Below are 23,077 nucleotides of genomic sequence, written 5' to 3'. Positions count from 1 at the left end.
TTAAAATTAGCAGGTATTATTGAACAATTTTAAAAATTAAAGAAACACAAATAAGAAACCATCCAATGAGAAGAGCTTTGCAGCTTTGTAGCCTGCCAGGCTCCTCTGTCCATGGGATTTCCCAGGCAAGAATCCTGGAGGGGATTGCCACTCCCTTCTCCAAGGGATCTTCCTGACACAGGGATCGAACATGGGGCTCCTGCATTGGCACACAGATTCGTTACCACTTAAGCCCCCACGTTTCTGATGAGGCTTTTAATTCCAGTAGCATCCTGCCTGGATCTCACTATTTGGAGAGCCGCTCACCTGCTGGTCATGTTGGGAACACAGTTATGTGAGCTGATACTCCTTGGGTTTTGTTTGGGGGGGAGGGGGGATGGGGGAAGGTATCTCGGTTTTTGTTTGTTTGTGGCTGAAAAAAAAGAGAAAGAAGATTTTGTGCTGGGACCAGAAAGGAGACCATAAAAACTAGGGTCCATGGGAGGGAAGACATGGCCCCCATGGTCCTACTCTGACTGCTGTCCAGTCCTGATCATTGGTGTTGAATCTAATGCAGGAAGGAAGAAGCTGGAGTTACCATGTCCTGGGAAGAAGCCATATGCCCAGCAGAGGAGGCACATCTGCAGAGCAATTACCTGCAGCAGAGTAGTTGCCAGGTACCTTGAAGAGGAGGCCACAGCAAAAAAAAAAATACAAGTTCCTCTGGTCTTTCACTGCTTTTAGAGGATCTATAAGAACTCTTGGAAGTGACCGGAGGAGGTTTTGGAGAGAGTGTTGATATTTTGCATACATGTGGCTGTGATTTAAGAGCCCATGGTGAGGTGGGCAAGCACAGCAGAGTGTAATGAAGACTCCACTATTATTGAATAAAAGGATCTCTGGGCATACAGTGGGACTTCCCTGGTGGCTCAGACAGTAAAAGAATCTGCCAACAATGTGAAAGACCTCGGTTCAATCCCTGGGTCAGGAAGATCCCCTGGAGAAAGGAATGGCTACCCACTCCAGTATTCTTGCCTGGAGAACTCCAAGGACAGAAGAGCCTGGTGAGCTACAGTCCATGGGGTCGCAAGGAAGCTAGGATCTTGAGGCCCTCCATTGTCCTTACCACTGACTGCCCTAGAGGTAGCAAAGCATCCAGTACACAAAATCTCTTGCCTCCAACCCCAAATTATATTGAAATCTGCTTCTAATGACAACTTGCTACCAATATCATCCCCTCTTCTTTGAATGCTCTTCATTGCTGATCAGACCATGAAGCTGTGAATACTTGCATAGCTTTTTAATATTAACCAGATTCAGCACCCTTGGTTTCCCTAGGTGCAACTATTGTTACACTGCTCTGTGCTGTCACTGGTCTGAGTCATGCATGCAGCTCAGAGCTAAATAGTTGCCTCTACCCAGAGGGCTGTACCTTCCTTCTCTCCCCTCCTCACTTGACAACAGATGACAGGTTTATAAAGTGCAGGCACATCATTTCTTAATTATATTTTTGATTTAATTTTCTGGCACACAGTAAGAATGCAAGCAACTCAGAAAGAAAAAGTCAAAAACAAAATATAAAGCTGGTATATTCATTATGTTCTGTAGTGATTCAGAGATCTGACGTTGCAAGAAAAAATATTTCATTTCACAGGTCATAACTCTATGGGACTAGGGTTTAGGGTTCAGAAAGGAAATATGCGACTTATTCTTTGTGGCTTCCCAGGTGGCACTAATGGTAAAGAACCCACCTGCCAATGCAGAAGGTGTAAGAGACACAGGTTCAATCCCTGGGTGGGGAAGATCCCCAGAGGAGGAAATGGCAACCCACTCCAGGATTCTTGCCTGGAGAACCCCACGGACAGAGGAGCCTGGCAGGCTACAGTCCATGGGGTTGCAAAGAGTCAGACATGACTACAGTGGTTTAGCACACATGCACATTCCCAGTGGCAGTCCCAGTTCTTCCAAAGCACGAGCACCCTCCTTCTTTGATGTATTGCACAAATATCTCTAATGAGTAAATAGAGCTTTTAAATCAGGAAAAATACTTTACTCGTATTTGAATACACTTGAATTTATTGATTTCCTGATATTAAAGTTCCCTCCTACTTCAATATCAGCATATTGAGAAGGTTTCATGCTTATCTGGATAAAGATAATATTAGCAATAGTTATTGTTTTTCTAATGGTTATAGATAGAACACAAATATGTAGTCTAGATATAAAATATAAAATGAAGTACAGCTAGCTAAAATAGATTATTTTCACAATAAAGATTTTTTAAATAGTTTTGTACTTACCAGAACTTGAAACTTCCCTTAAAAAGATGGCTCAAGTTCAATAATCCTCACAAATGTTACTGGATATGTAACCTGTTCGTTTCGTGCAAAGAAACTAGTGTCCTTGGGTATATTCTGAGTTGGGCCGCTCAGAGATTGAGGGCAGCTTATTAATTTAATCCGAGGCGATGCTAATCCCCGGGCAGACTGCGCCTTAAGGGAACCACAGCCAGAGAGAAGCCAGTTCCCATCATGCTCCAGAGTCCTGAGTCTTCCTAATTAGTGTCTCTTGCATTGCTTTCTGCTTCCCTAGTATCATTCTCCGGGGAAAGTACTTCCCCAATTCACGAGCATTTTCCTCCCAGACAGCCTCAAGTCCTCACTTATTTGTATTAAAGAGAAAAAGTTGTTATGCTGTTAAAAATGACATTTTTGTCATTCTTTGATAAGTAGTTCTGAGTCAGTATTTACTCATGGTAGTCATTAAAAAAAGGACCTAAGCCCTTTGTTTTTAATGCAAGCACTCCTAAGTATTGTGGCATCGATGTAGTTCTATAAAGAGGGCTATAAGTTTAACAGGCCAGCTGCTCAGCATAGCACAAGTGCAAGAGGCACCACGCAGAAGGGGAGCTACGCCTCCACACACCCTGTCTCCCACTGCTCTGCTTTAATCATCGGGGGTTTGAACATGTTTTAAGACTGTGTCACACACGCAGTCCCCAAATGACACATACTGCCTCCAACAGCTACCTGCAGTCTAAGCTGATTTGAAGATGCCTCCCACCTAATCGGATTTACCGGGCTTCTCACCTCAGCTTTCAACCTCAAAAACAACAGGAGGGGTGCTCTGGGAAAGAAGGACCTAGTTCATACCTGTGCTTCCGAGTGTTGCCTCCAAACACATCACTAAAGGAACAAGGTGATGACATGGCACAGTTTGCCTAGTAAATACTGACTTTATAACAAGTGACCAATTAAAAAAGTAAAAAGGAAAAAACAAATATGATGTATTAATACATATATATGAAATCTAGAAAGATGGTACTGATGAACCTATACTGCAAGGGAAGCAAAGGAGAGGCAGCCACAGAGAACAGACTGTGGACACAGTGAGGGAAGGAGAGGGTGGAAGGAATTGAGAGAGCAGCATTGTTTCAATGTATTTTACATTACCATACATAAAATAGGTAGCAAGTGGGAACTTGCTGTATGACACAGGGACCTCCAATCCTGTGCTCTGTGACCACCTAGAGGGGTGGAATGGAGTGGGATGTGGAAGGGAGAGGACCTAGGTATACTTATGGCTGATTCATGTTGATGTATGGCAGAAACCAACACAATATTGTAAAGTAATTAAATTTTTTAAAAATGTAAAAAGGAGTAAGAAAGGGACGGAGGAAAGAAAGGAGGGAGGGTAGATATGAGAAATGATAGTTATAAACCTCCATTTATAACATCGCCATCCACACAGACATGGCAACTGAAGCAATAAACAAATGTATATTTACAGAGTAGTGACAGACAAGTCATATATATATATATAACTGAGTTACTTTGCTGTAAAGCAGAAATTAACACAACATTGTAAATCAACTATACCTGAATAAAAGAATTTTTTAAATGCTTGGCTAAGGAGTTTTGATTCTATTCTGTAGAACATGGAAATGCACCGAAAAATTTTGAGCAGAAATGACATCAGAACTGAACTTTTCACTGACTCTGTATGTCAGATGACTTGCGGGGAGGAGACTGTGGTGACAGAAACTGGGGAGGTGGCCCTAAAAATAGTTAAATCAAGAGCTCCTGAGGGCCTGACTTGGAGTAATGAGAATAGAAATAGAAAGGAAGGAAATTATTTCCAAAAGTTTCAGAGGTAAACTCGAAATAACACAACAATAGGTCGACTGTGGAAGGCAAGGAGATAGGTAATTTATTTAATCCTTTAAATGAATAATCTACTATAACTAAAGAAGCCGGTGCAGAGCATAGTTCAGCAAAATTGCATGAAGCAGGCTGAACAAAAATGACAACAGGAATTGGCTTTTATCAAGTATACTTGCTATGTCCTCATTTAAATGAATAACTTGAGTTTTTTAAGCTACATAAGAGGAGAGACTGTGAAGTCAGGAATTGTCCTAATCCATTCCATTTTTAAATACTTAGTTTGAGGTCATAGAAGGACATCCAGGTAGTGGTGTGCAAAAACCAGTTATTAATATAACACTGAACATTGGGAGAGGTCAGGATAAAAGAGAGATTTTAGAGGCATTCAAGGAGGGGCTATAATTTGTGTGTTGGGATCACCAAGAGAAAGAATTATGAAAGCAGTGAATATTATTATTCACATTATGAAATGGGCAGACTCTGGAAGTTATGTAGTATTTAAAGTTGTGGTGCGACCAGATTTCTGTAATCAACATCATAGTCAGGATTATGGTGAAATAACAAAAATTCACAATCCCCAAATTCACAATGGAATATCACATTTCCATCATTGGCTGATCAGATGAAACTGACCTAGATATATCAAAAATTTAAATTCCAGATTAAAATATCTTCAAGTCTATTATAGTCTTTTGGAGAAATAGTATTATTAAAACAGAATACTATACATTCCAAGAATTTCTTAAACTATACCAAGATGAAATTCATCATTTCTGTGACTAATAATTTTTAATTCAGGACAAATTAATTAGTTATAATCACTTGGTCAGAATCTGATAAATACTATTCACTAAATGAAAAACTGGAAAAAAAAATGAGTCGCTCTAAAAAATTTATCTGTCAGGGATAAATCATCTTTTGTATAATGTCTTCAAGAGTGTGCAAAACCCTATAAAGAGATATGTTTTACTCTACCAAAAAAGAAATAACTTTACTATTAGTCAAAGAAAATGCAGCTATCCTCAAAATATGCATAATCACGCTAAGGTTGCTTCCCTGGTAGCTCAGCTGGTAAAGAATCCGCCTGCAATGCAGAAGACCCTGGTTTGCTTCCCGAGTTGGGAAGATTCACTGAAGAAGGGATAGGCTACCCACTCCAGTATTCTTGGGCTTCCCTGTGGCTCAGCTGGAAAAGAATCAACCTGCAATGGGGGAGACCTAGGTTTGACCCCTGGGTTGGGAAGATCCCCTGGAGAAGGGAAAGGCTGCCCACTTCAGTATTCTGGCTGGGAGAATTCCATGGACTGTATACTCCGTGGGGTCGAAAAGAGTCGGACACAACTGAGCGACTTTCACTTCACATGCTAAGGTCAGAGACAAGTCAATCCAAAAAAAAATTCCTAAACTTCTTAACAAAATAAAACAATATTTCTGCTTATAAAAATCAGGTAAGTAGACTCTCAGTTTATACTTTTCTCTCTCCATTCATAAGCAGCTCTTGGATTTTTACATCAATTATTGGAAACAGCCAGTTTCTAAAAAGTGATTTGGGGTAAGTCTCCCATGGTATGTTCTTAGCACGCTGCCATGGGGAAATATTTAGCTGTTCAAAGGTTCCAACTTTCTATGAAGAGATGAAAGTGGAAAATTTCATTTCATCTGTGTGATTAGATTAAGTTATTTTAAAATGTTTGGAAGATCTTTATTGCTTAGAGGAAATAGGCTTTCTTGAATAAAATCATACTATGCAAAAGGATTTACTTATTTTAAGATAGATGTTGGCTATTTTTTTAAAGTGAGAAAAACACCTTGAAATTCTTTTAGACTGATGACACTTTTGCCTTAAAAAAGGAGACATTTGGATATTCTCTCCAGATAGTAGTTTTATGCTAATCCTTGCCACTAATCCTGTCATCAAGAGCTTTCCTTTCCTGTTAAAGAATATTTTTAAAAGTCACAAACATGGTCTTTTTAACTCATTCTAAAAACGGAAATTTCTGAAAAATGTTAGCACATGTATTTTTTATTGAACTATAGTTGACTCACAATCCTATACTAGTTTCAGATGTACAATATAGTGATTTGGTATATCAGGGATTGCACACCATGCAAAGTTATAAAATACTGCCACCATTTTCTGTTCTGTACATTCCATCCCTGTGACTTATTTCTCTTATAACTGGTAGCTTGTCACCTTCACCTACATCCCTCCCTCCACCCGTCTCCTTTGACAATTACTAAAATGTTCCCTGTATCTGTGAGTTTATTTTATTATATTTGTTGATTCATGTTTGCTTTTTTAAAATTCCACATATAAGTGAAAACATACTTTTTATGAATTCAGAATAAAACTTTTATTGAAATATAATTGATTTACAATACTGTGTTAGTTTCGGGTATACAGCAAAGTGAATAAGTTTTATATATATATATATATATACATTTTCAGGTTCTTTTCCCTTATAGGTTATTTCAAAATATTGAATATAGTCCCCTGTGCTATGCAGTAGGTCCTCGTTGGCTATGTGTTTTATATACAGTAGTGTGTGTATATTGGGCTTCCCTGACGGTAATGAATCTCAAACTCCTAACTTATCCTTTTTCCCCTCCCCTTTGGGTAACCACAGATTTATTTTCTGTGTCTGTGAATCTATTTCTGTTTTGTAAGTAAGTTCATTTGTATCTTCTTTTTTTAAAATTCCAGATATAAGTGATATCATATGATATCTATCCTTCTCTGACTTAACGTCACTTAGTATGATAATGTCTGGGTCCATCCATGTTGCTACAAATGGCTATTATTTCATTCTTTTTTATGGCTAATATTCCATTGTGTGCATATATATATATATGTATATGTATATATATATATACACATACCATATCTTCTTTATTCATTCCTCTGTCAATGGACATTTAGAGTGCTGCCATGTCTAGGCTACTGTAAATAGTGCTTCAATGAACACTGGGGTGCAGAAAACCTATGTCTTTAATTAACTTTCATAATAATTGCAGTGCCTCTAATGGCCCTTTATTTGCCTTAAAATTCTGCGTTTTTGAATTCTTTTCATCCTAGTACCTCTAAGGAGAGGGGGAAATGAATATATAATCACAGACTGGAGCTGGAATCAAAGTCTGAAGTTGAAATTTTAATTTTGCCTGAAAAATAGCATGACAATTTTATATTGTAACTGTAATATTTTATTGTAAAAATGGTTCAAGTTATTTTTCATCAAAAAAAATGAGAGGTATCAGAATTGTCCACCATGGCTTTTCAAAGTCTCCCTCTAAACACAGCAGCAAAGAATACGTTTCTAGCAAAAAGTGGAACACTCGTCAAAATAGAGAGAAGAAGGCCAGCAGATGGGGCTGCCAGTCCCCTGCCTGACCTGACACGGTCTGGCCACCAAAGTCTGCAAAGTGCAGACTCAGCCTCCCTAGTCTGACCGCCCAGGGCCTCATCCTCTCCAGAGGATTAAGAATGGTTGAGTGCCTACTTCAGCTGCATGGCCCTGAACTTCAGCCTCCCCTGTGGGCCAGTCTGCATTTCAGTCTGCAGTTCTTGACCTTGGTTCATGCTCCACTTCTCTGGGGTGAAAAGACTGCCATGGACCCCACTGATTGGACGAAGATGGCCTTTGCCTGCTGCAGCCCAACCAGACTTCCTGCCTGATAGAAATTCTAAAGCTGGGGGTCTTCCCTGAATCAGGTCTGGCTTACTCCCTTCCCAGTGCAGACTTCCGCCCTTATCCCAGGAATCCCTGCTGCCTGTCCTCTGCACACCTCAGATATGGCCGCAGACACCAGGTGGCCGTGAGATTAGCCGATTGGGGAGTGATTACCAGTTAAGGTGCTGATGTGGGAAGGTAACAAACAGCTAGTGCAAGGAGCTGCATCCCAGGCTGGGAGCTTGAGTTTACTACAACAGAACTAATACAGATTTTTGAGAAGGAAAAAGGACAAGACAAAAATGGTATTCAAGATGATATTCTAGTGGCAGAAGGTAATGTACACAAGGATGGGAAAGACCAGAAAGAGAAATATAGCACAGAAACAGGTCAGCATGGTAACAAATCTTTAGTAATCAGCCTGAAATAAAATGATGGTGCTGTAGTGTATTATATTACACATAATAAAAATAGAAAGTAAGTAGCTTGTTTGACTTCTACAGGAAGAAATACTCTTTTTGGCCTACAAAGATTCGTAAGGTGGGTAATCTCCCAAACTCAAAAGAACTCTCAGATGCACATAATCTAAAGTCAATTGCAAATATACAGTATTATGGTAGATGGTTTACAAAAATGAGTAAACTGACTCCTTCCCTATGTTCACATTCCATAAGGAATGTGTCATCTGTAGCACCTCCCAACACAGGTGGTATCTGTTTCTTCACTGCTTCAATCTGAGAAGCTTTGCATGACAGAATGAAGTGGCGGGACATTACACCAGTACCAAAACTGAACCTCTAGAGAATGGGTACACTCAGTTCTCCCGCAAAACCTCATGTGAATAAGCCAGGCTGGCCTGACAGATGATGCGAGAAACCTAGGCCAGGCGCCCAGTCAGTGCAGTCAACAGCCAGCTGACCCTCAGAAACAGAGCCACCTCCCTGACCACAGACATAGAAGCAACCTAGCCTAGCCCAGAAGACCTGCCCCTAAGAGCCTCAGTTCAGTTCAGTTGCTCAGTCGTGTCCGACTCTTTGTGACCCCATGAATCGCAGCACGCCAGGCCTCCCTGTCCATCACCAACTCCCGGAGTTCACTCAAACTTATGTCCATCAAGTCAGTGATGCCATCCAGCCATCTCATTCTCTGTCATCCCCTTCTCCTCCTGCCCCCAATCCCGCCCAGCATCACAGTCTTTTCCAATGAGTCAACTCTTCGCATGAGGTGGCCAAAGTACTGGAGCTTCACCTTTAGCATCATTCCTTCCCAAGAAATCCCAGGGCTGATCTCCTTCAGAATGAACTGGTTGGATCTCCTTGCAGTCCAAGGGACTCTCAAGAGTCTTCTCCAACACCACAGTTCAAAAGCATCAATTCTTCAGCACTCAGCCTTCTTCACAGTCCAACTCTCACATCCATACACGACCACTGGAAAAACCATAGCCTTGACTAGACAGACCTTTGTTGGCAAAGTAATGTCTCTGCTTTTGAATATGCTATCTAGGTTGGTCATAGCTTTTCTTCCAAGGAGTAAGCGTCTTTTGATTTCATGGCTGCAATCACCATCTGCAGTGATTTTGGAGCCCAAAAAAATAAATTCTGACACTGTTTCCACTGTTTCCCCTGTTTCCCCATCTATTTCCCATGAAGTGATGGGACCAGATGCCATGATTTTCATTTTCAGAATGTTGAGCTTTAAGCCAACTTTTTCGCTCTCCTCTTTCACTTTCAGCCAGAGGCTTTTTAGTTCCTCTTCACTTTCTGCCATAAGGGTGGTGTCATCTGCATATCTGAGGTTATTGATGTTTCTCCCAGCAATCTTGATTCCAGCTTCTTCCAGCCCAACATTTCTCATGATGTACTCTGCATAGAAGTTAAATAAGCAGGGTGACAATATACAGCCTTCATGTATTCCTTTTCCTATTTGGAACCAGTCTGTTGTTCCATGTCCAGTTCTAACTGTTGCTTCCTGACCTGCATACAGATTTCTCAAGAGGCAGGTCAGGTGGTCTGGTACTCCCATCTCTTGAAGAATTTTCCACAGTTTATTGTGATCCACACAGTCAAGGCTTTGGCATAGTCAATAAAGCAGAAATAGATGTTTTTCTGGAACTCTCTTGCTTTTTCCATGAGCCAGTGGATGTTGGCAATTTGATCTCTGATTCCTCTGCCTTTCCTAAAACCAGCTTGAACATCTGGAAGTTCATGGTTCACGTATTGCTGAAGCCTGGCTTGGAGAATTTTGAGCATTACTTTACTAGTGTGTGAGATGAGTACAATTGTGCAGTAGTTAGAGCATTCTTTGGCATTGCCTTTCTTTGGGATTGGAATGAAAACTGAACTTTTTCAGTCCTGTGGCCACTGCTGAGTTTTCCAAATTTGCTGGCATATTGAGTACAGCACTTTCATAGCATCATCTTTTAGGATTTGAAATAGCTCAACTGGAATTCCATCACCTCCACTAGCTTTGTTCATAGTGATGCTTTCTAAGGCCCACTTGACTTCACATTCCAGGATGTCTAGCTCTTAGGTGAGTGATCATACCATCATGATTATCTGAGTCATGAAGATCTTTTTTGTACAGTTCTTCTGTGTATTCTTGCCACCTCTTCTTAAAATCTTCTGCTTCTGTTAGGGCCATACCATTTCTGTCCTTTATCGAGCCCATCTTTGCATGAAATGTTCCCTTGATATCTCTAATTTTCTTGGAGAGATCTCTAGTCTTCCCCAGTCTGTTCTTTTCCTCTATTTCTTTGCATTGATCGCTGAGGAAGGCTTTCTTATCTCTTCTTGCTATTCGTTGGAACTCTGCATTCAGATGCTTATATCTTTCCTATTCTCCTTTGCTTTTCCCTTCTCTTCTTTTCACAGCTATTTGAAAGGCCTCCCCAGACAGCCATTTTGCTTTTTTGCATTTCTTTTCCTTGGGGATGGTCTTGATCCCTGCCTCCTGTACAATGTCACGAACCTCTGTCCACAGTTCATCAGGCACTCTATCTATCAGATCTAGGCCCTTAAATCTATTTCTCACTTCCTCTGTATAATCACAAGAGATTTGATTTAGGTCATACCTGAATGGTCTAGTGGTTTTCCCTACTTTCTTCAATTTAAGTCTGAATTTGGCAATAAGGAGTTCATGATCTGAGCCACAGTCAGCTCCCGGTCTTGTTTTTGCTGACTGTATAGAGCTTCTCCATCTTTGGCTGCAAAGAATATAATCAATGTGATTTTGGTGTTGACCATCTGGTGATGCATCCATGTGTAGAGTCTTCTCTTGTGTTGTTTGAAGAGGATGTTTGCTGTGACCAGTGTGTTCTCTTAGCAAAACTTTATTAGCCTTTGTCCTACTTCATTCCATATTGCAAGGCCAAATTTGCCTGTTACTCCAGGTGTTTCTCGACCTCCTACTTTTGCATTCCAGTCCCCTATAATGAAAAGGATATCTTTTTTGGGTGTTAGTTCTAAGAGGTCTTGTAGGTCTTCATAGAACCGTTCAACTTCAGCTTCTTCAGTATTACTGGTTGGGGCATTCTGAGCCTAGTCCAACCCAAGAATTGTAAGCTCAATTAAAACACTTGTTTTAACCATAAGTTTGGGGAACATTTTTATGTGGTAAAAGCTAACTGATGGAATTATATACAACAAAAAAAAAAAAGAAAAGAAAGAGAAAATTAGTAAATAAAATAGTTTCAGGTACAGAAGTGATCTGAACAATATAAATTAGGGTAGGGCTTCCCATGTGGTGCAATGGTAAAGAATCCACCTGTCAATGCGGGAGACGCAGGAGACTCGAGCTCCCTGGGTTGGGAAGATCCCCTGAGAGGGAATAACTACCCACTCCAGTATTCTGGTTTGGAGAATTCCATGGGCAAAGGAGCCTGGCGGACTATAGTCCATGGGTCGAAAAGAGTTGGACATGACTGATGACTGAGCACACACACAAAGTACAGTAATTTGGCAGAAAAGTGATAAAAGCCAGTCAGTTTCTTGGGGAAGTCCTCTCTGAGAAGGGGATCTTTAAGATGAAACTAAATCTGAAGGAGAACAAACTATTCTAAGATGTAGTAGAAACGTACCCCAAATAGAAGGGGTAGCGTGAGCAAAGGCCCTGTGACAGAAATGAGGGCAGAGAAGCTGAAAGACATGAGCCAAGTGGAGAGTGAAGGCAACATCAGAGGAAGAAGAGGAGGCGCCCAGCTGTTTAGGCCCCCAGGCGGTGGTGAGGGGCTTGTGGCTGTTCTGGTGAGGAACTCAGGGTCACCCTGTAGAGAGACTGCCCTGGTAACAGCAGAAGCCAGGCCCTCGGCTGACAGATACTAGGCAAGAATGAGAAACCTCTGGGCCTTCTGTGCATCAGTGCTGTGGACATGAAACCATTCTAAAAAGTAAAGTGAAGTGAAGTCGCTCAGTCATGTCCCACTCTTTGCGACCCCATGGACTGTAGCCTACCAGGCTCCTCTGTCCATGGGATTTTCCAGACAATAGTACTGGAGTGGACTGCCATTTCCTTCTCCAGGGGATCTTCCCGACCCAGGGATTGAACCCGGGTCTCCTGCATTGTAGACAGATGCTTTACCGTCTGAGCCACCAGGGAAGTCCTCTAAAAAGCAAAGTCTATCTTAAAACATCAGAAAAGTAGGGGGAGGGGGGAAAGATTTTAAGAGACTGGTAGAAGAAGAAAGAGGTACTGGAAGCCAGGTAATGATACTGGGAGGTGCTGTGTGTGGGGCTCATGGCCAGAGCCACCAGGCACTCAGGGAAACAGCCTATAGTTGACAAGCATGTTACAGGGAGAAGCCAGTGCTGACTCTATGTTGGAACTGTTTTCTTTGACTTGCTTTTCATTGCTTTTGTTATTACAGTCATACATGATGGCCTGCCTCAGAGGGCTCTGGGTCCTGCCTGACCATAAGCGAAAGTGCCTTTGTTCAGCTCAGAGACAGAGAATCTGACTCTCCCCACCTGTGAACAGATTAACACACCTCTTCCAAAGGCTGGCCATTTCCTTGGAGATGTTTTGCAAGCCTAAAGATTCTTTCACTTTACTTCCCCACTGCCTCTTCCTTTCTTTCTGCCTTTTGACTTTGTAGCTCCTCATTGCTTCTTTCCCTCTGACTCTACAAAACAACACAACTTCCAGACCCCACAAGGTAGTTATTTTGAGGCGCTAGGCTGTCATCTTCTCGGGCAGCTGGCTCCCCAGATAAAGTCATCTTCCTTGCCTCAACACTGTGTTTCAGATTTATTGACCTATTTTGCAGCCAGCAGAGCAAGGTTCAGTTCAGTTCAGTTCAGTTCAGTCACTCAGTCGTGTCCACCTCTTTGCAATCACATGGACTGCAGCACACCAGGCCTCCCTGGCCATCAGCAACTCCCAGAGTTTACTCAAATGCATGTCCATTGAGTCAGTGATACTATCTAACCATTTCATCCTCTGTCATCCCCTTATCCTCCTGCCTTTAATCTTTCCCAGCATCAGGGTCTTTTCCAATGAGTCAGTGGCCAAAGTATTGGCGTTTTAGCTTCAGCATCAGTCCTTCCAATGAATATTCAGGACTGACTTCCTCCAGGATGGATTGGTTGAATCTCCTTGCTGTCCAAACAGAGGAGGCCATGAGAATCATGCAAACCCTACAGTGAGTCTAGAGCCTACCACTAGCTGTTCACGTGCCCCAGGGTGAACTTACCTAGCTTGTCTGCTGTGAAATACAGAGAAAGACAAGCATCTCATAGGCTGGGCAACAGCAGATGAGGAGTGTATGTAAAGCGCCAAGCCAAGTCCTTTTTAAATGGAAGACATTTCATGAGGGTTGGTCTCACTCTCTTTCACCTTCCTTGCCAGACAGAAGACCCGGTATCCAGAATAAAAGCTGAAGACCCAGGGGTACTAAAATCAAGGCAGACATACAGCTGGAGCTGCTATAAAATACGCAACTGCCTTTCTTCCCATGAATGCCCCTTCAGGACGCTCCCCTGACATTCTCACCTACCTGCACCTGCACCTTCCCACTACTGACACCAGCTTCTGACCTAACATGGCGGGTATACAACTTCAGGCTAAATGGGTAGGGGGCTTGGGGAGGTGTGGACTGGGAGTTTGGGATTAGCAGATGCAAACTAATATATATAGAATAGATAAACAACAAAGACCTACTCTACAGCCCAGAGAACCATACTGGATATCTCATGATAAACAATGGTTTGAATGTGAAAAGAATATGTGTAACTGAATCAGTTTGTGTAACTGAATCTGTACAGCAGAAATGAGCACAACATCGTAAATCAATGATGTTTCAGCAAAATACATAAAAATAAAAAACTTCAAGCTAAACTGAAATGTCAGTTTCGTGGCCAAAGAAGTTTTGGTTGCCAAAGGCTGTTGTCCAGCTCCTTCTTTGGTCCTGCTTCCTACGTTGGTGAGATCAGAATATTGCAACTACTCTTCTAAACTCCCTTCAAAATGTGCCTCCTGCAGCAGCCCAGGTTCTGAGCCTGACTCTGACCTCAGAGCTGTGATTGGCTTCCTTGGGACCCCCTCAATCCCTGGGCTCTTTGCTTCTCCAGCCTCTCTTTTGCTCAATATGCCCAACTCCGTATGTCACAGGGGCTCTCCTCGTGGCTCAGAGGTAAAGAATCTGCCTGCCAATGCAGGAGACATGAGTTCAATTCCTGGCTGGGGAAGATCCCCTGGAGAAAGGAATGGCAACCCACTCCAGTGTTCTTGACTGGGAAATCCCTTGGACAGAGGAGCCTGATGGGTTACAGTCCCTGGGATGCCAAAAGAGTCAGACAACCGGGCAACTAATCAACAACAGCAACCGTATGTCATGACCCATCTCAATCTTCTGCAACATGCCATCCTGAAAGCACCATCTACTGTGCAAACCTTGTTTCTGTAAAATTGCTCTTTAATCCTTGCAGGACAGAGTATTCTTCTGCCTTTGGATCAGCTTTCTGTTCCCAGAAATAACCAAAATGGAAAGATGTTCCATAATTTGCAATTAAAGTCATAGGATAAAAGCCACAAGCTGGCCAGTTGATGGTATTAACTTCCTTATCAAAGGTGGATGAGCTCTTCTGTAAATGTAATTCAAAAATAGACACAGACATAAGGCAACAGGAGGGGACAGCTTTGCTTCGTAGGAGGAGAAATTTGTAAGACAGGATTTAAAATGAACTAAACTTGGTGTATGAAATGGCACTTTTGTTGTAATTTTAAGCTTTGTAAGTAGAATCTATAAATATATCTGAGGGGCAAAAAAATGCCAAGAAGGCTAAAAGAAAAAATATACATACATTAGAAAATACAAAAAAGAAAGAGACCTCTCCACAGACTCACAGAAACTAGAAAGGGAAAATTCTCTAGTCTCCGTGTTCTTTTTGCAGCAAGTAGAATTCATTCATGAATGTTTGATGGTCTCATTTTCAATGATCCAAGAGTCTTGACTCCAGGCCTTTTGCTTGTAAAACCATTCTGTTATCTAATGTAGCTTCACAAGCTGACAAGCCTTCCAGCCCCTTGTCTGTGTGTGCTCAGTCATGTCCAACCCAGGGACTGTAACCCACCAGGCTCCTCTACCCATGGAATTCTCCGAGGAAGAAGACTAGAGTGGGTTGCTCTTCTCTTCTCCAGGGGATCTTCCTGAGCCAGGGATTGAACCTGGATCTCCCACATTGCTGGCAGATTTTTTACTATCTGAGCCACCAGGGAAGCCTGAACCTCATCAAAACCAGGATAGGCATTCTCTAAAGATCACTGGGCTGGTACGGAATGTGAGTCCTGACTTCTGTGTCCCGACTTCTTTGTTTCCAATGTTACCAACCATCCCAGAGGCTTAAGAAGGTCTAAGTTAGGGGCTCCTCTTGTGGTCCAGTGGTTGAGAATATGCCTGTCAATGCAGGGGATGCAGGTTCAATCCCTGGTCTGGAAAGATTTCACATGTGGCAGAGCAACTAAGGCCATGTGCCGCAACTATTGAACCATGATTAGAAAGTCCATGGGCTGCAATGAAAGATCCTGCATGATGCAACTAAGACCTGAAACAAAAAAGAAGGCCTAAGTTGTATTAGTAACTGTGCAAAGAGTTCATTGAAAGACACAATCAACACTATCAGCTAGCAGTAGCTAACACATGCCAGACATCACACCAGGGGCTTTGTACACTTCAACTCTGACCTTAAAACAACCCTGGGGAAACAGCCTCCTCTAGGGTCCAACAGCGAGTTCAGGGCAGGTTGGAGCCACTATCTCAGTCAAGTCCATCTGGCTGGGACCCTGGCTTTTCTTACCGCACTGTGTGATCACTACAGCACTGGTCAGCACCTGGTCCGGTCCAAACAGCAGGTGTCTCTGGAACCAGGCAGAATGTGAGGTTAGGAGGCAACAGAGCTCCACGCTCCCTGGGAGATGCGCTGCTCTGGGGATTCAAGAGGGCAGTCTTGCAGACCGATTTTGAAGACATTGGTCCCTGGCATTAACTCACAGGAATGAGGAACCCAGACACAGTCTCAGTGGACACCGGGGTATGAAGTTGGGGATAGAGTGCCCAGCTGCCCTAACTGGGGAGTAAGCAGGATGAGGAAGCAGTGTACTTGATACTCAGCAACCACATGCAGCCTGCTGACCCTTCCACGGCGGCTTCAGGGACCCTGGGGCCCTCCAGGGCTTTGAATCAGGAACCAAACATGGGCCCTGACTATGGACTGGGGTTTTAAAGAACCTGGTCCAGAACTTCTCCCTGACCCGGGCACTGTGTGCCTGCATGCCAACTCGCTTTAATCGGGTTCAATTCTGTGCAACCATACAGACTGTAGCCCACCAGGCTCTTCTGTCCATGGGATTCTCCAGGAAAAGATACTGGAGTGCATTGCCATTTCCTCTTCCAGGGATCTTCCTGACCCAGGGATCAAACCTGAGTCTCTTGCATTGGCAGACGGCTTCTTTACCACTAGCGCCATCTGGGAAGCCCTGTGAGGAATGTTAGCACTCCTTCCTACAGTTGAATCAATAATCCTAAATGCCCCAGACTTAACAAGGTGGGAGATGGAATCCCCTGACACCCAACCCACTGTTAACCACAGGGCAGGTGCCAGCCTGGGAGGAGGGCGAGTCCTTGATTCCCCCTGGATCTCTAGCCTGCAGATTTCAGCCTACATTTAAGCTTCTGGAATCTTTGTGAGTGAGATGTGCTGACTAGATTCATCAGCAGCTTGCATCATGCCCCCCTCATTTGGAAACGTCAATAACCATCAAAGGAATCTGCCTGGAACTACTGATTCACAGCTGCATGTCTACCGAGATAACACAGGGTAGAAATCTGGACAGTTTGGGCCCAGATTCCAGCCTCCCAGACAAAGCTACACTGATTACATCAAGAGTTCCTGAAACAACACACCAGGCAGCTTTTCTAAGATGCAACAGATTCTGAGTTGAAACTCACATGGACTTGCAACCCAACCATTGAGAGGAAGCACTGAGACAGAATTGGAAGGTTAATTAAGAATCTGCTTATTTGAGGAAATCATTGTATTTCCCTCACTTTTCAAGGGACAATAAGTCTATTTCTAAGAAGGGAATGTGGCAGAGCTGGAATCCCACTCACCCAGAGGCTGTTTTCCTAGCAAAATATGGACACTCACACCAGCTCACATGGTGCACACAATAATTCAATGAAGTAGCTTGCCTACAACCCCGTGTCTTATGCTTAACAAACCAGAGTCCTTCCTTTGATTAAGAGGACACAAGAACTCAGCAGCTCATTTTGTGAAGCTGTAATAGGGGATGTTTTTACTTGAAGAGCACAGCAGTATCTTGGGATGCTGGTTAGAAATTCTAAAATACTTAGCTTCTATAGTCGGAGGTCAAAAGAAACGGAATACAGAATTGCTTTGGTACAGTTCCCACTAATCTGTGGCTGCTAAGATGCTTTAGGAAATTAGTTGATTACTTGGAGCCAATCCTCTCTCTTATAATTAGAAAATTCTGCCGTCTTCTCCTTTCCGTAAATGTCTAAGAAGCTTCTCATCGATGGAATTTATCCAAGTCTGAGGTCATCCAGGCCAGTGGGGGACACTGACTAAACACCCTGGACACACCTGACACTGACCTGGACTCACCTGCACTTGATCCACCGCCGCTGCACACCTTCCAGCTGTGGGACCTGGTTAATTACACAATGTGGGGAGGTCGTTGCGGTATATGTCTTACAGTACTGTTTTAAGATTAAATGAGATAAAGCAGCTTGTGTGCTCAGTCACATCCAACTCTTTGGGACCCTATAGACTGTAGCCCCCCAGGCTCCTCTGTCCATGGGATTCTCCATGCAAGAATACTGGAGTGGGTTACCATGCCTTCCTCCAGGGGATCTTCCCGACCCAGGGATCGAACCCAGGTCTCCTGCAGTTGCTGCATTGTTGGTGGATTCTTTAACACTAGTGCCACCTGGGAAACCCTAGGTCACAATACCTACTAAGAAATCCTGTTAGCCAAAATTATTATTAATAAGCAACTTACAACATCTGTGACTGCTTGGTAACATATGAACCAAGTAAGAAGGGAATGTGAATTTAATAATACTTCTTTCTCACCACTGCATAAGCAAAAAAAAAAAAAAAAAGTATTTTTTCATATAAAAAATCACACAGGCTATAAATTTTGAGTGCTGATTCATTATTTATAGCATTTATATTTTAGTCAATACAATGACAATAAAATTTTCCCCCTTGCGTGGAAATCACAAGTAAATAAATGATAGACAATTTTTATACCAAAAATAGGCAGTATTTTCCCATCCTCTCAGATAGCGTTCTCTTATTTTAAAAAGTTTTCATTTCATACTTAAAAGTATAGAGGAGTAAACAGAACTACTAGAAGTAGCAGCACTGCAAATAAATCTAGAACATATTCTGATCAGTTGAATCAAGTCGAGTTTTCAGAAATCTCTGGCCCATTTAACCTGGAACCATTGATAACACTGTCCACACCTTCAATTGCCTCACGACCACATCCCTACTGGCCCAGATGCCCCAAGTCTTATCAAGGAAACAAAGCCTGTGAATTTCCAGACCCAAAGTGGAAAGAGATTAACTCTGGCCCTGGAATAAATAACTTCCCTATGTTTTCACTTCCAGACTCCTAACATTTTTCCCTGCAGTTTTGGATATGACCAGAAGTGTCACACATCCCTCACAAAGATGAGCAATTACACTCTAATCCCAAGTAAAACTGGGAGCCTGTAGGATCTTGTCATTGTCACCCATGTGGCATCATTTTTGTAACATAGCTGACAATGCCTTTTGTGGTATCGAATATACCTTTGAAGAATGTCTTTAAAGCATGAGAAGAGGTTCAGCGTCAATTTGTTGTTCCTGCTGTTTAGTCACCGAGTCAAGTGCAACTCTTTTGTGGCCTCATGGACAGAAGCCCACCAGGCTCCTCTGTCCATGGGATTTCCCAGCCAAGAATATTGGAGTGGCTTGCCATTTCTTTCTCCAGGAGATCTTCCTATCCCAGGGATCAAAACTGCGTCTCTTGCATTAGCAAGCTGATTATTTACCACTGAGTTACCGAAGAAGCCCTGGTGTCAATTAGGTTGCCACTTAGTCATGTAAGAGGGGCAGGAACGTGCTTCGTGGCTGCTAATGAAGTTGTCAGGACAGTGGCTGTTGCAGGTTGATCACTAGCATTGATCAGTGGTAAGAGGCTGACATTCAATCATTCATTTTCCCCTTAGGACACGCACACAGCACATAAGCTGAGAACTTCCTAATGCAGCAAACAGCAGTTGAAAAACTGGGGTATTCCTTCTGTGTGTTCATACCCTCGGGTGAGAAAGAACTCCCCTCCCTCTAGTTAATCACAGTGCTATGGAAACAGACATTTTCTGTGCTTCCAATTGTCAAGTGCACTTCACTTTCCAGACCCATCATCAGCTTTTCTCCATCATCATGGTTTTGGTACACTGCGTTCTGTGTGTTAAGGTGCTATAGTCGTGTCTGACTCTTTTGTGACCCCATGGACTGTAGCCCACCAAGCTCTTCTGTCCATGGGATTCTCCAGGCAAGAATACCAGAGTGGGTTGCCATGCCCTCCTCCAGGGGATCTTCCCAATCTAGGGATTACACCTGGTCTCTTATGTCTCCTGCATTGGCAGGCAGGTTCTTTACCACTAGCACCACCTGGGAAACCCCTCTGGTACTTTAGGGAACAACTCGGGACCCCTAATTCCAAGTCATCATAAGACACCATCCAGTGGAATAGAGTCCTGGAATGGTGGAACTGATCCTGCGGAATCCAGGAGCCAGGGTCGGGCATCCCTGGCTTCACTTCATCTAAGAGTGGAGGTGCATTGGCTTAGGACAAAGCCCATGATGAGACAGCTCTATGTATAAGAAGGGCTTCCCTGTGGCTCAGCTGGTAAAGAATCTGCCTACAATGCGGGAGACCTGGGTTCGATCCCTGAGTTGGGAAGCTCCCCTGGAGAAGGGAAAGGCTACCTACTCCAGTATTCTTGCCTGGAGAATTCCATGGACTGTATAATCCATGGGTTCGCAAAAAGCTGGACACGACTGAGTGACTTTCACTTCATATAAGAAAGTTCTTACTGATATTGAGTCAAACTGCTACTCAAGATGCTCACTTTTTTCCAAAAAGTCTGTGCTTGACAGCAACAGGAACTTACGTGTGAATTGTGGAAACATCCCCAGAGGTGGCCCTTGATGAGGAACCCCTTGACAGGGTAGATGTTGCTTCGAACTCTCAGCAGGAGGGCAGGCACTAAACATAAAGGAGGCCCCAAAATAGACAACCAGGCCCCAAACCCGAGGCTGGGGATCAAGGGCAAATTTCTACTCTTTGGCTGAGCAATCCCAGACTGCAGAATCATGGGAAACAGTAAGTTGCTGCTATTTTAGGCCAGTTAGTGTCTTAGCGTTGGAGCAGTTATGTAGCAGTAAATATCTGAAACATGGACATACACTCAAAGTTTCAACAAAATGTCACAGACTAAGTGAAGCCCATTCCCAGGCTTCTCAGAGTTGTGCACCCAAGTCTGAAATCCCTGGATGGCAACGCTCCCAGGCCCCAGTCTATGAGCTCAGGGCTGCATCTTTTATGACTTGCCCGCACCTCAAAGTTTGCAGGATCCTATTTCCCCAAATAGTGATCAACCCTGGGCCCTCAGCAGTGAACTTACTGAGTCCTAACCACTGGACTACTAGGGAATTCCCAAAAGGTTTCAATTTTTATGCCTCTTGCTTATCATTCCCCCTGCTTGGAAAGCCATCTCCCATCAGAATTTCTTCTTACCAGACCCCTAACCATCCTTCAGTTCAGAAAGGTCCCCTGGAGAAGGGAATGGCAACCCACTCCAGTATTCTTGCCTGGAGAATCCCATGGACAGAGGAGCCTGGTGGGCTAAAGTCCATAGGGTCGAAAAGAGTTGGACACGACTAAGCAACTAACACACGCACTGGACTTCCCTGGTGGCCCAGTGGTTAAGAATCCTCTTGCCAATGCAGGGGACATGGATTTGATCCCTGGTCCAGGAAGATCACACACACTGTAGAGCAACTAAGCCCATACCACACAAGTACCAAGCCCACACGCCCTAGAGCCTGTGTTCCACAACAAGAGAAGTCACTGCAATGAGAAATCCATGCACTGCAACAAAGAGTAACCCCTGATCACCATAACTAGAGAAAGCCCGTACGCAGCAATGAAGACCTGGCACAGTCAAAAATGAATAAAGAAATAAAATTTTTAATAAAAATAAATGCAAATCTAAGCATTCTTCAATTTGAAGGAAAAGCTACTGTATTGAGAGTTTGACTCTCTAGCTTCATATAAAATTCATCTTCCCCTCAACCTTAAACTAGAACTCAATCCATTAATCAATCCTCTTTCTCCTGAGTTAGTTATTTTCAGCCTCAACTTTAAGTGAGACGAAACACTGACCTCCCTCTCTTCATGATAACAACGGTCACATCCTTAACCCTGATTCCCTACCACTGACCCGGCATAGCTAGTGGACAGTTACGTCTTTTTTCTGTTTGCTTTGGAAAGACCAAATGGAAAGCAGAGTCTACGCCTCACTCAAGCTGCTCTGCCTCATTCTTCTTGGAAAAAGAAGGTGATGACTGATTTATCTAAATACGGTTAAGACATCTGGTCTATTGTGTATGCTCCCAACCATCAAGGGTCACGGTTTTATGACAAAATAAAGAAAAAAGGTTAAGATGCATTGAGCATTGTAAGAGGCAGTACAATAGAAGGAGAGGGCATCTTAAATCTCTATTTATAGTAATGATGCTATTAGTAGCAGGACTTTTTTATGCCAAGATTATCAAGAAACCCTGAAGGCTCCGTAATACAAGTAAAAACTCAGATCTGGCTGTTGATCATGTTATCAGATACTTACAGAAATAACTCTTTGGAAAAACTGGTCACCATGAGGATAAAATGACACATTCAACCCCTGAGAATTCTGGCACCACAGACCCAGCAGAGAGTGACCCCTAGGATGGGTGAGGGGGCAGTGACCCTAGAAAAGGGCATGTGTCCTTTGTGCTGGGCTGTCCCATGCAAGGAGCAGATGCTGAGCACATTAAAACAGACGAAGGCAGGGACCAGTCCCTTCCCTCTGTGCTGAGGTCAGAACCACCTCGTGTCCACCGCTGATAATGGACAGGAAAGCGCTTGGTTGATGCCTTCCTATACTTTATTGTTGTTGATGTTCAGTCACTCAGTCATGTCCAGCTCTTTGTGACCCCATTGACTGCAGCACACCAGGCTCCCCTGTCCTTCACTATCTCCTAGAGTTGGCTCAAACTCATGTCTATTGAATCAGTGATGCCATCCAACTATCTCATCCTCTGCCACCCCCTTTTCCTCCTGCCCTTAATCTTTCCCAATATCAGGGTCTTTTCCAATGAGTTAGCTCTTCACATCAGGTGGTCAAAGTATTGGAGCTTCAGCTTCAGCATCAGTCCTTCCAATGAATATTTTGGGTTGATTTCCTTTAGAATTGACTGGTTGGATCTCCTTGTAGTCCAAGGGACTCGCAAGAGTCTTCTCCAACACCACAGTTCAAAAGCATCAAGCCACAGTTCCAATTCCTCACAGAACGTTTCTGCTTTCCACTCTAAAAGAACCACATCTTACAAAGAAGCTTCCAGTCAGAGGGGTCCTTAAAGCCAGAACTTTCCAGATGACTCACTGATGTCCAGACAATGAAGTTACTTGCCAGGGCCCTCACAGCAAAGATGTGGC

This window comes from Budorcas taxicolor, chromosome 14 (assembly GCF_023091745.1).
Source record: "Budorcas taxicolor isolate Tak-1 chromosome 14, Takin1.1, whole genome shotgun sequence".
Lineage (NCBI taxonomy): Eukaryota > Metazoa > Chordata > Mammalia > Artiodactyla > Bovidae > Budorcas > Budorcas taxicolor.
This window is presented reverse-complemented; position numbering follows the sequence as displayed.